This window comes from Hipposideros armiger, unplaced genomic scaffold, assembly GCF_001890085.2.
Source record: "Hipposideros armiger isolate ML-2016 unplaced genomic scaffold, ASM189008v1 scaffold_107, whole genome shotgun sequence".
NCBI lineage: Eukaryota > Metazoa > Chordata > Mammalia > Chiroptera > Hipposideridae > Hipposideros > Hipposideros armiger.
This window is the reverse complement of record NW_017731457.1, coordinates 2,804,055-2,816,430: the sequence shown is the minus strand read 5'-3', so window position 1 is coordinate 2,816,430 and position 12,376 is coordinate 2,804,055. Positions and strand designations below refer to the sequence as shown.

At 46.9% G+C, this 12,376-nt stretch overlaps 1 long non-coding RNA gene across 1 annotated transcript in view; it reads right to left on the bottom strand.

The window, feature by feature from the left end:
* Positions 1 to 1,895: 1,895 nt before the first annotated feature.
* Positions 1,896 to 12,376, bottom strand: part of LOC109385041 (uncharacterized) — a 68,689-nt gene continuing 58,208 nt past the window's right edge. Inside the window, exon 3 of the long non-coding RNA XR_002124544.1 lies at positions 1,896 to 2,929. This is a non-coding gene — a long non-coding RNA (uncharacterized LOC109385041). The remainder of the gene's footprint in view (positions 2,930 to 12,376) is intronic.

The following is a 12,376-nucleotide window of genomic DNA, read 5'->3' as shown; positions in this document are numbered from 1 at the left end:
TCTGGTTTTTCGCTATCTCCCCAAATAATTTGTAGTCACATTAGAGTTAGAAGTGTGGGCTGACAGCCTGCTCAGTCGTATTTCTCACCCCTTTCTACTCCCACCCCATGTGTCCACCCTTTGCTAGCCATGCCCTCGTAACCCAGCAAGGGAGCTAGGGGCTGTCCCAGGTTGATGGGGGAGACAAGGAGAAAGGTCTTGATTGAATGGTGGGAAGAATTTGATCAGAGACAGCAGGGAGCTCATTCCAAGTGAGAACAGGAGGAGACATCATTAGGAACCTGGGAATTTTATGGGCTGATGCCCAGTATTATGGGAGGTGGGTGGGGAGGTCAGTTTAGGCAGAGGCAGCTGTGTGAAGAGAGGTGTAGAAAGGGCACTGGGTGGGCTTCAGGGAAAAACCCAGGAGCTCAGAGTTGCTGGAACCTGAGGGGGGGGTGCAAGGGGGAGCAGTGGCAGTTTAAGGGTCTCATGGGTGAGGAAGGCCCACCTGGTGCTGAAGCAGGTGAGTCAATTGGCTAGCTCTGGCTGGGAAGCCCGGACTGGCGACAAGGGTCAGCAGGCTACGGCACCTGTGCTTGTGGGCGAGCAGGAGAGGATGGAGAAGGGTTGACAGGGTCCGCATTTACTGATGGACGACTCTGCCAGGTCTGGGTGAGACTTCTTCGGGAGGGGGGCAGAAATACAAGAATGAATGGCGCTTAATTCCCAGGGGCAGAAGTGTGTACTCACTTGCAAATACTTGCTTCTAAAGTAATTGAACCATAAATTTAAGTTGTTAAAATACCGCCATGGTGGTTTTTTTTTTCCTTTGGTTGTGTGTTCATTTTTTTAATATTATATTTTAAAGTTTACTTGTGGGAAAATAGATAAACCGAGGGAAGAGATAACCCCCACAATTTCCTTTGACCTGATTAACGTAACGGTGTGTGTGTGTGTGGGGGGTGTAGAGACAGAAGCAGGTGAAATCTCAGAGCTCAGGCTTTCAAGCACACCGGTGGCCTACCACTTCCCTCTGGGTTTCCTGCCTACCAGGCCCGGAGGGAGGGAACAGCTGTGGCCTGAGACACCTGAGGGACAGCTAGCTGGGGAGACCATATCCTAGGAATGGGGGCCCACCAGGAAAGGGGCCTTTCCATGCTTGTTACGCACAGCTGTGTTTGCAGATTATGTAGGCAGTAGAGGGGGGTGGGCTGGGGATGAGAGATCAGGGTCTCCCTGAAGCCTCATATTTATCCCCTTTTCCTCTCTGCCTCAGAGCTAACCCCCTTTAGGAGACTTCAGGAAAATGATATGAAGGAATTGGTGAGGGTGGGGTTGAAACCAGAGGGCAACCGAGTCCAGGGTTCATGCTGCCTGTGCCGCTCAGCCAATAGACAGACATAGGAGCTGGGCTATAGGATGAGCGTTTATTGTCAGAGCACCTGAGATCTGAAAAGGCAGCAGGTTAACACTTTCAAAATTGCCTTAACATTCTCAGACCAGCTTAGGGTATTTAAAAAAAAATCAGGGCATTCTTCTAGAGACTGCATAATGGTCCAGGAGGTCTGTTCTTCATGGTGCCTCCCTCTGTCATCGCAACTCTGGTGGCGTCAGCAATCCAGGAGCGTGATGGGAGTAGCCTGGGAAGAGTGCTGAGCAATAGAGTTTGTAATCAGCTATCAAATGGGCATGAATTATAAGCTACAGGGTAATCTTCTAAGGCAGCGGTTCTCAACCTTCCTAATGCCACGACCCCTTAATACAGTTCCTCATGTTGCGGTGACCCCCAACCATAAAATTATTTTTGTTGCTACTCTATAACTGTAATTTTGCTACTGTTATGAATCGTAATGTAAGTACCTTTTTGTTTTCCGATGGTCTTAGGCAACTCCTGTGAAAGGGTTGTTCGACCCCCAAAGGGGTCGCGACCCACAGGTTGAGAACCGCTGGTCTAAGGCAAGGAACTGGGATGGGGGCAGGGCATTTGGGAGGCACTGAGCTCAAGCCGATTTATTGTTTATACAAGATGGAAAGGTGAGGCCAGGGACAGAGCAAGGCTCCTATTACAGGGGTACCAACCGGCCCCCTGCTTCAATTCCCCACTGTCAAAAGGTAAAGTCTATGTCTATGAGGCTAGTTTGAAGTGAGATTCTCCACTGTGGCACTGAAGGAAGACTTGAGCTTCTAATGTCCATTGGCCCTTCAGCAGCCAGCTGGCAATGGACCTACAAGCAACAGGAAATAGAATACAGCAGCAAGACATAAGCTCTATTACTATAAATAAAAAGAAAAAAAACTGCTTCCCTGAGACCAGCAAGGCTGGGGAGCCAAGAAGTGAGTCAGAATAGATCAAAGCCAAAGAACCCTTTTCTCTGTTCAATGTTAGATACGATATTATGGATTTGTTTGACCTTCTCTTCAATTAGCTGGGAATTATCTGTAAGGTTAAAGCAACAAAGTCTTTTAAATTCTTCACATCTATGGTTGTGTCTTAGCAACAAAAACTTTGTAGAGGCTCTATTTTCAAGCAAGGCCTCTCTGACCGGTCCTAGTTCTTCCCTGATTGTATGGGTGGCCTGAGAGGCGGCATTCGGGGCTTTTACCATAGAGCAGACCATTAAGCTGATTTCTATATTCAGGGCAATAGTCATGGCCGACACTACAAATAGAGACAAAGCTACATACTCAGCCGGACTAAACAAGCATAGCTCACTATTACAGTCGGGGGCCTAAAGCAATTTCTCTGTGATGTCTGGTTGGGTGGGGTCTTTGTAGCATAAAAAACGGTTAACCTTCCAAGGGAGCAAGGCCCTCCTGTACTACTGGTTGTATTATACATAAGAATAGACAGTCTTTCCACGTATGAGAAACCACCCAGCAGGTAACTTAACATGTTCATTGGTGTAACTCATTGAGGTGGCGGAACTGCAGTTCAGCTCCTTATCAGCTGTAACGACAAAACAAGAGTTAGTAAAACCGGTACCGTATTTGCCGGCATATAAGACGATTTTTTGGCCCTGAAAAATATGCCTCCAAGTGGGGGGTCGTCTTATACGCCAGGTACACTTCAGATAGACTGCCCATAGTGCTTGCCCCGTGCCATAGTGGCCTCCCGATGCCCGCCCACTTCATTCCACATACCGTTCAGGCATCAGCAGCGCTGCTGGGTGTATGCTCGGCTGTTATGCGATTTTGCGAGTGTGGTAAATTCGGGTTACCGTATATTTCTTTACATATGCATTGAAGATTCGCGATTTTGCGCTATCATAGTGCCTGTTAGAATGTTGAAGAGCTCGCACTTGCGCACTAGTGAGGTCCCAGGGAGATGCTGATGCAAGGGTGGACCAGACTGCTATAGTGACAGGGCGGGCAAACAGGGAGCAGGGACCAATCAAATCAGGCTTTGTATACAGCCAACAGCCAACCACAATACTGCACCATTGTACAGTACAGCATAGAAAATGTCGACCAGTCAAACCCCTATCATCCCTATCATGGCACCAGCCAAAAGAAAGAAGTATGATGCAAATTTTAAACTGAAAGTTATAAACTTTGCTAAGGAAAATAATAATTGTGCTGCTGCAAGACAATATGGAGTAACAGAAAAGATGGTTCGGGACTGGAAATCAAATGAGAAAGCATTAAAGAGTATGCCAAGGGGTAAGTGTGCATTAAGAAGAGGCACCCCACACTGGCCAGAACTCGAAAAACATGTAGCAGACATGGTGGCTCAACATCGCCAAAACGGTTATGTGGTGACACGAAATACAATACGCTTGTTTGCACTTCAGTGGGCCAAATCAAATCTGATATTGTTTTACCTTTTATTTGGTGTGTGGAAGGTGTGCGGAAGAGGGGGTAGTCTTATACGGCGAGTATATAACAAACTCTGTATTTTGAGTGGAAATGTTAGGGGGTCGTCTTATACGCCCAGTCGTCTTATACGCCGGCAAATACGGTAATTGTTACACATTCCTCTGCTGTGGTTACCGCAGAGACCTTGAGGGAAAATATGGTTCTGTCCTTCTCAGTGACAATAGGACCCCAGTTATAGATGTCAGAGAGTATGCCATAGGCTTGATAATAAATTGAAACAGGGTGTGATTCCTAATAGTCTGCAGTGGAGTACATACTCCTATTAAGCAGGAAGTAAAGGCCTGTTCTACATATGTCCCTCCTGAAAGGCGAAAGTCAGAAACATTAAGTACATGTTTGGCTAGATAAACCCAAACATTTTTGTTCCTTTCAAATGGTATTGGTCTCTCTAAGGAGCATCCTAGGAGGACTGCCATGAGAACAAGTATTTGAGGTCCCCTAGTGGCGTGGATTTCCATGTTGTAGTATCTTCTCTTCTATCTTCTAGTTCTGTCTTCTTTATTTTGGTGTGGTGAATACAGGGCTGGACTCTCTCAAGTTTGATGGTCGAGTCCATATTTAGGAGCACTGTTCATGATCTGGTCCATTGTTCATTTAGCTGGTCGACGGGTCCTTGTGTTTCCAAATTTTGAGTAATACTTTGTTCCTGGTCCCTCTGATGGGACTGGCTCTCTGTTAAGGGCAAATTTATGTATGGCCTCTATTACCTGGGTGAGTCCACTAAGATAATTCCTGACATGTAAATCATGGTTAAGTTCAGATGGAGTTATATCCCTCAGGGCCTGGAATGGTCTCCCATAAACAATTTCAAATGGATTTAATTTAAGCCTACTTTGGGGAGCTATCCAGACCCGCAGCAGGGCAAGTACTGTAGTAGTGCTTGAGTCCATGATAGCTGAGTTTTCTGGCAGAGTTTTGCTATGGTCTTTTTAAGGGTATGATTCATCTTCTCTATTTTGCCTCCATGGTGTGTGTAGCCTCCAAGTAATATTAAGGTACATACCCATGCCCTGAGTGATGGCCGAGATAAACAAAGGTCCATTGTTGCTTTGCAAACTTCAGGGGAGTCTGTACTTGAGGATGATTTCTCAGAGTAGTGCCTTGACTATGTCAGCTGCCTTTTATGTTCAAGTGGGAAATGCTTCTACCTACCCTGAGAAAGGATCTATGCATGCGAACAGGTACTGATAATTTCCCCATGCCCTGGGCATTTGAATGAAGTCAATTTGCCAGTCATTTGGGGGCAGCTGGCCTCTATATTGACCTTAACCTCTAGAGTCTGGATGCATCTTCGGATTGTTTTACTGGCAAATTGAGCATTTCTTAATAATGTCCTGTACTATTCATGTTAAGTGAATTCCAGGGATCCGGGGGGCTATGTAATCAAGTAAAGCATCTCGCCCAAAATGCGTGGCCTGTTGTATTTCTTGGAGAATAGATGGCAGGAGCAGAAGGGATGAAGATGTTGCCTTCAGGGTTAACTTTCCATTCTCCTATCTGTCTACTCAGTGTATAGCCCCTCTTGGATGCTTCTTGTAGGCCTATCTCTGAATAAACAGGCTGATCCTTTGTGATCTATTACAGGAAGTAGAAGCTATAACTGTATCAATGTGGGCTGCCTCCTTGGCTGCAAAGTTGGCCCGTCTGTTTCCTGTTGCCAGTTGATCTCCACCTTTTTGATGTCTGGGCAACGCATTATAGCTACCTGGGCAGGTTCTCAGACAGCCTCAAGTAGTTGTAAAATTTCTGAGGCGTGTTTTATTTCTCTCTTCCCTGCCGTAAGGAGGCCACGTTCTTTCCACAGAGCCCCATGTGCATGCAAAGTAAGGTGTACTTAGAGTCAGTGTAAATGTTGGTTTGTTTTCCCTTGGCTAGTTTAAGTGCATTAGTTAGTGTGATGCGTTTGGCCTTCTGGGCAGACATACCTGCAGATAAAGGTCGAGCCTCTATTGTCCAGTCCAAAGTAACTACCGTATATCCTGCTTTTCGTCTCCTGTTGTCAACAAAGCCTACTTCCATCCACAAAGAGTCCAATCTGTGTCCCAGATGGTCCGGTCCTGCAGTTCTGGCTGACTGGAATAGACTAATTCCACAGTTTCTATACAATCATGTGTTAACCGTTCATGGGGAAGGGGTAGCAGTGTTGTTGGATTTGGGGCAGAGATGGTCCAGAGTTGGAGGTTCAGATTATCCAGCAGGATGGCTCGATATTTACCCATCCATCCAATTGTCAACCATAGCTCGCCCTTTTGTTCTAATAACATTAACACCTGGTGTGGCACTAGTACAGTTATGTGCTGCCCAAGAGAGAACTTTTCTGCCTCTTGGACTAATTCACAGGTGGCAGCTACAGCCGGGAGGCATCTGGGCCATCCCTGCATTGTGTTATCCAAGCTCTTAGAAAGGTAAGCTACTGGCTGTGGAGCAGCCCCAATCATCTGGGTTAGTATCGTCAGAGCAAAACCTTCTTTTTCATGAACGTATAAGTGGAATGGCTTGGATATGTTAGGTAGCCCAAGGGCATGGGCAGAGCTTAACAGCTCCTTTAATTTTTGGAAGGTGATTTGACATTCAAGAGTCCAATCAAGGGGTAATTTTTCTCTCCTTTTAGGGCCTCTTATAGATGTTTGGTGATGAGGCCAAAATTGGGATCCAAATTCTGCAAAATCCAGTCATTTCCCAAGATCCTGTAACTGCCTCCTAGTTGTAGGAGTTTCCAGACCAGTTATAAAATCCTTCCAGGGCCGGCCGAGTGGCGTGTTGGTTAAGAGCTGGCTTGGGACGCCAGCTCTGAGTAGCAGGGCCCCGGTTCGGATCCCACATGAGGGCCAGTGACACTGCCCTCTACAACTAAGAAGGTGAACAACAGTTCAACCTGGAGCTGGGCTGCCGTGAGTCACTGGCGACGGCATAGGCTGCAGTGAAGCTGCAGTGGGCTGCCATAAGCTACCATGTGTGGCCAGCAGCCAGCGTGAGCGGCTGGTAGCTTGGTGTGAGCTGCCAAGAGCTGCTGTGAGCAGCCGTCCAGAGGCCGGCGACTGATCTGCCTCACCCAGGGAGAGCGCAATGATAATAACAACATGGGCCAGTGAAGCGACGTCCTCCACAACTAGACTGAAGAACAAAAGGACAGCAACTTGTCTGTTCCCCTTCCTTGATTCCCCAACGCTGTTCCCCTCCCCCCAATTCCCCAATAAAGTGTTTAAAAAAAAATCCTTCCAGACTTTGAGGAGGCTTCTCTTTCCAGGCTCAAGAAGAACCCCTAGAAAGGTGACCCAGTTTTTACAGATCTGGGCTTTTTCTTGGGAAACCTTGTACTCATATTCTGCCAGGTGGTTTAAAGTCTGTACTGTATTATTTAGGCAATCTTGTTCAGAGTCACTGGTGATTAACAAATCATCCACATATTGCAGAAGCGCTCCTTTTTCTAGTTGCAAGGTCTGCAAGCCATGGGCCAAGGCTTCCCTGAAGAGGGTAGGGGAGTTCTTAAAACCTTGTGGCAACACAGTCCAGCAATACTGGGTCCTCACAAATGAGTCTGGGTCTTGCCATTCAAAGGCAAACAGCTCTTGTGACTGTGGGTCTAAAGGTATAAAGAAATGGCATCCTTCAAATCCAGCCCAGTGTAGTACTGGGAAGTACCAGGAATGCCTGTCAATGAGGTGTATGGGTTAGGTACCATCGGGTGAGTGTCCTCCATAATTTCATTAATTGTTCACAGAGTCTGGACAGACCAGTATTTCTAAGATTTAGGTTTCTGAACTGGCAGAATGGGGGTGTTATATGGTGATCAGCAGGGCTGATGAAGGCCTAAATCCTTGAATTTCTGAATTAAAGCTTAGATGTCTTTCAAGGCTTCCTTTTTGAGGGGGTACTGTCTTTTTTTGGGAGTCGGCCCCTCTTTCAGTCTTATTTTTATTGGTTCCCTGCTCTTGGTCCTGCCAGGATTCCCATCTGCCCAAACAAAGGGACTGATGCGTAATAAGAAAGGAGAATCTTCTAACCTGTTTTCCAGCATTGTAGTTAGGCCTCTCCTTCCAGGAGCATCTGGAGCTGATACATGTTTTCAGTTGGTACCTGTAGGTGAAGCTGGTTTGCTTCAGGAGTAAAAGTTATTTGAGCATATAATTTTGAGGGTAAATCCTGGCCCAGCAGAGGTATTGGACAATCAGGCATATATAGAAACTTGTGTTGCAAATGTGTGTCTCCTACTATACATCGTAATGGTTGCACAAAATGCTGATATTCTGGCTTGCTGGTCACCCCAGGGACCTAGACGGTTTGGGGGTGAAAGGTCAGTAATTTTCTCATTCAGAACAAAATACATAGCACCAGTAGCAAGAAGAAAGTTCACTTTTCTGTTTCCCATTGTCAATTGTCCCCGAGGCTTCTTAGAGGTGATTGCTAAGGACTTTTGGGGGAATTGAGGAGGCCCCGGGCCCCATCATTCTTCCTCAGAGCCAGCCTTTCTTTCGGCCATTAGGGCTGCTGGTGGTTTTCGGCCCTTTTGTTTGCCTCGGTGAGGGCATTCTTTTTTCCAATGTCCTTTTTCCCTCCAATAGGTGCGTTGATCTTGCCCCAGTGAGGGAGCCAATTGCTGCCTATTCTTGTTTTGTGATTCAGATCCCTTTGCTTGATTCAGAAAAACAGTGGCAGCCTCAGCCTTCTGGTACTCAGAGCAATTAAACACCTTGTAGGCGATATCTACAAGCTGGGCGTGTGACATGCTCATGACTCCATCCAACTTTGGAAGTTTATTCCGGATGTCTGGATTACTCTGGGAGACAAAGCTCATACTAATCATATGAGAGTTTTCAGCCACTTGAGGATCCATATCAGTATATTGTCTATAGGCTTGGTAGAGTCTCTATACATATTCTGAGGGATCCTCATTAGGTTTTTGTTGTACTGCCTGCACCATGTTTTGGCTCTTTTTTTTTTTTTGGCACTCCTTTACACAGCCCCTTTATGAGACATCACTGGTAATGTTCTAGTCTGGACTGGTCATTCTTATCATTAGGGTCCCAGTCTGGTTCAACAAGAGGGGTTGCCCCATCTGGTGCCAGGGTCCTATGAGGGTCCTCTTGGTGCAACCTCTCAGCTTCTTCTCTGGCCTTGCCTATCACCAGCCTTCACTCATCTGCAGCCAGCAGCATGTGGAGCGGGGCTTGTACATCTGCCCAGGTGAGCTGGTGGGCAGCAAACACTGAGGAGATCAGATCTGTCATCTTTACGGGGTTATCTCTACAGGGTTAAGATTCTTCCAAACCATTAAATCCGAGGTGGAAAAAGGAGTATGTGCCCAATAATATCTGGCAAGCTGTCTTCCAGGGCCAACTCCAACAGCCAGCCACCTTGCCGTGGCCCCTTGCCTCCCCAGCCCTATCTGAATTGTGGACCTTGTCTGGTATGAGAGGGGGGACCATTTCACCAGCCCTGTCTATATTAGGCACTCCCAGTAGTGGGGGATCGGTTGAGGGTCGCGGGTGTTGATTTCCAGCAGCCAGGACATTGAATTCATCCTTTAATTCCCCGATCTAGAATCAGGGATTGGGGCAGCTGCTGGTTCCAGCACCGAGGCAGTCTGCCTCTGAACCATTAGCTTGTTTCCCTCTTTACTAGCTTCCGAATTATGCAAACTCATGAACATCTGTACTTAAGGTATTTCATCCCATTTCCCAGACATCTGACAGAACAATTCTAGCTGTACAATAGTATAATAATGCAATGAACCATTGAGCGGCCAGCACTCCCCAGAATCTAGTATTTGCATTGGCCAAGCAGTATTGCAATAGAACACTAATTTCTTTTTGGTCAACGGCTCAAAGCTGTGATCTTGCCAATGGCCTACTATTCTGCCCAATGGGCTCCCAGCTGGGATTGAAACCTTACATCCCATTATTGAGCTGGAACAAAGGCAGTCACACTTAACACGAACTTGAACACACAGACAACCCAAGTGTTCCCTGGATTGGACAGACCAAAACCAGACAAACACCAGAAAAACCAAATTCACATCCAAATACTAGATACGGAAACCAGACCGAGCTAGGTGACAGATTTGGATGCGACACCGTCTTACTCCATATACATGGTCCGTCAACCATTAGATAGTCAGCCAGTGGGCTTAAGACCACCAGATGGCTTTTGCTATGTGGCAGATGGGCCCTGCTTCCTGGGGAACAATGTTGCCAACCACAAGTACGCTTCCAGAACCAGGGCAAGCTTGCAACCAGAGCCCCTTACTGGTCGGGGTATTATGCCTTGCCGGGCATTGCAGTCTCACCTATTGGCGTCAATGGGATAGTATGACCCCCAGAAGGCCCTCAAAGAGGAGCCCCAGACGGTGAGTGCAAAATCTTTTGGCTGCACATGCCAGGGCCACCCCACTCTATGATCCAGTAATTAGAGGCAGGAAAACAGAACAAATGCTTATTCTATCCCAAATGAGCAAAAAGGCATACGTGACTGGTGGACCTTGGTGCAAGCCCCACCTCTGCGAGCAAAATCTCTGTCCAGCTGCTTACAGAGGTCGGTCTTGTACCAAGGAATCCACCTAGTCCCAGGCAGCCCCAAGACCCTCCACAAGCTGAAAGACTTAGTGTAGGAACCACAAGAGCGTCCGGTGGCAGAGTTGCCAGAAACTGAAATCAGAGGGCAACCGAGTCCGGGGCTCATGCTGCCTGTGCCGCTCAGCCAATAGACAGACACAGGAGTTGATGAGCGTTTATTGTCAGAGCACCTGAGATCTGAAAAAGCAGCGTGTTAACACCTCCAAAAACTACCTTAACATTCTCAGACCAGCTTAGGGTATTTAAAGGAAAATCAGGGCATTCTTCTAGAGACTGCATGATGGTCCAGGAGGTCTGTTCTTCTTCATGGTGTCATTGCAACTCTTTGGTGGTGTCAGCAATCAGGAACGGTGATGGGAGTAGGCTGGGAAGAGTGCTGAGCAATAGACTTTGTGATCAGCAAGCAAACGGGCATTAATCATGAGCTACAGGGTAATCTTCTAAGGCAGCGGTTCTCAACCTGTGGGTCGCGACCCCCTTTGGGGGTTGAACGACCCTTTCACAGGGGTCGCCAGGTACTCGTATGTGGGCGTACCTGCATGTGGGCCTGGAGATGGATAGAGGAGCGGCGTCTCGGTTCCTAAGACCACTGAAAATATGTGTTTTCCGATGGTCTTAGGCAACCCCTGTGAAAGGTTGAGAACCACTGTTCTAAGGCAAGGAACCAGGACAGAAGCAGGCATTCTGGAGGCACTGAGCTCAAGTTGCAGGGGGTGATTTATAGTTTAACTATAGGTTAAGGAAAGGCGAGGCCAGGGACACAGTGAGGCTCCTATTACAGGGGTCCCAACCAGCCCCTGCTTCAAGGTGAGGCATGTACATATTGGTGGGGTGAGTCTGGATGAGGATGGGGGAGTCTGGGTGCTCATGGGGTGGTGGTGAACATGTGGTGGGGGGCTTGTGTTCTCCTGTTTTGGAAAGAGAACTAGAGACGTCTCCATCAGGAAGTGTGGCCAGCCCAGTCCAACCCAGATTCAGGGTCTTTTGCATTTTCCTGAGAGGTGCTTCCCTCTGGTGGCCAGAATGCACCAAAGGCCTGGTCACCAGCCCAGAGCACTTTGCTTAAAATTCCTTAGAGCCCAGATATTGGTTTCTAAATACTACTCCTCTCTAAAAGAAGGATCCAGAGCTCCTTGGAGAATTGGTTGATTCCAGGCTATTTCCCTCCTGGGAAAATACGAGGAGACTGTGGAACATCTTGTTATGCCAAAAAATGCTCACAAAATGATGATGTGTCAAAAGAACACAGGAGCCAAAATGAATGGTGGGGAGTCCCACTGGCCAAATTGGAGACAACTGTGTATCAATAAGGACAATAAGGACTATACATTGACTAAAATGAGAATCCATGAGCATCCATGTTTTTGATAAATATATACATGAAAACATAAGTGGGAACGCTTTTTCCATGAAAGGGAAACCTCCTCACAGTAGAATGACAACAAATAACACTTTGTAGCCATCATAGCAGTAATAGGTTCAGGCAAGAATTATCAACGCATGTTAAAAATTAGTTGATGGTATGATGGAGATGTTAGTGAACTATGGTGATGATCATTTTGCAATACATGAAAGTGTCAAATCAATGTGCCATACACCTTAAACTTACACAATGTTATATAGTCATTTATCTCTTGATAAAGCTGGGGGGAAAGTTCTGGAGATGGATGGTGGTGATGACTGCACAACAATGTTAATGTACTTAATATCACTGAACTGGACACTTAAAAATGGTTACAATGGTAAATTTTATGTTATATATGTTTTACTACAATAAAAAGAATAAATAAAAGGGCCTGCAGAGTGGCGCGTTGGTTAGGAGTTGGCTTGGGACACCAGCTCTGAGCAGCAGGGCCCCATTTCGGATTCCACATCAGGGCCAGTGATACTGCGCCCTCTACAGCTAAGATGGTGAACAACAGCTCGACCTGGAACTGGGCTGCTCT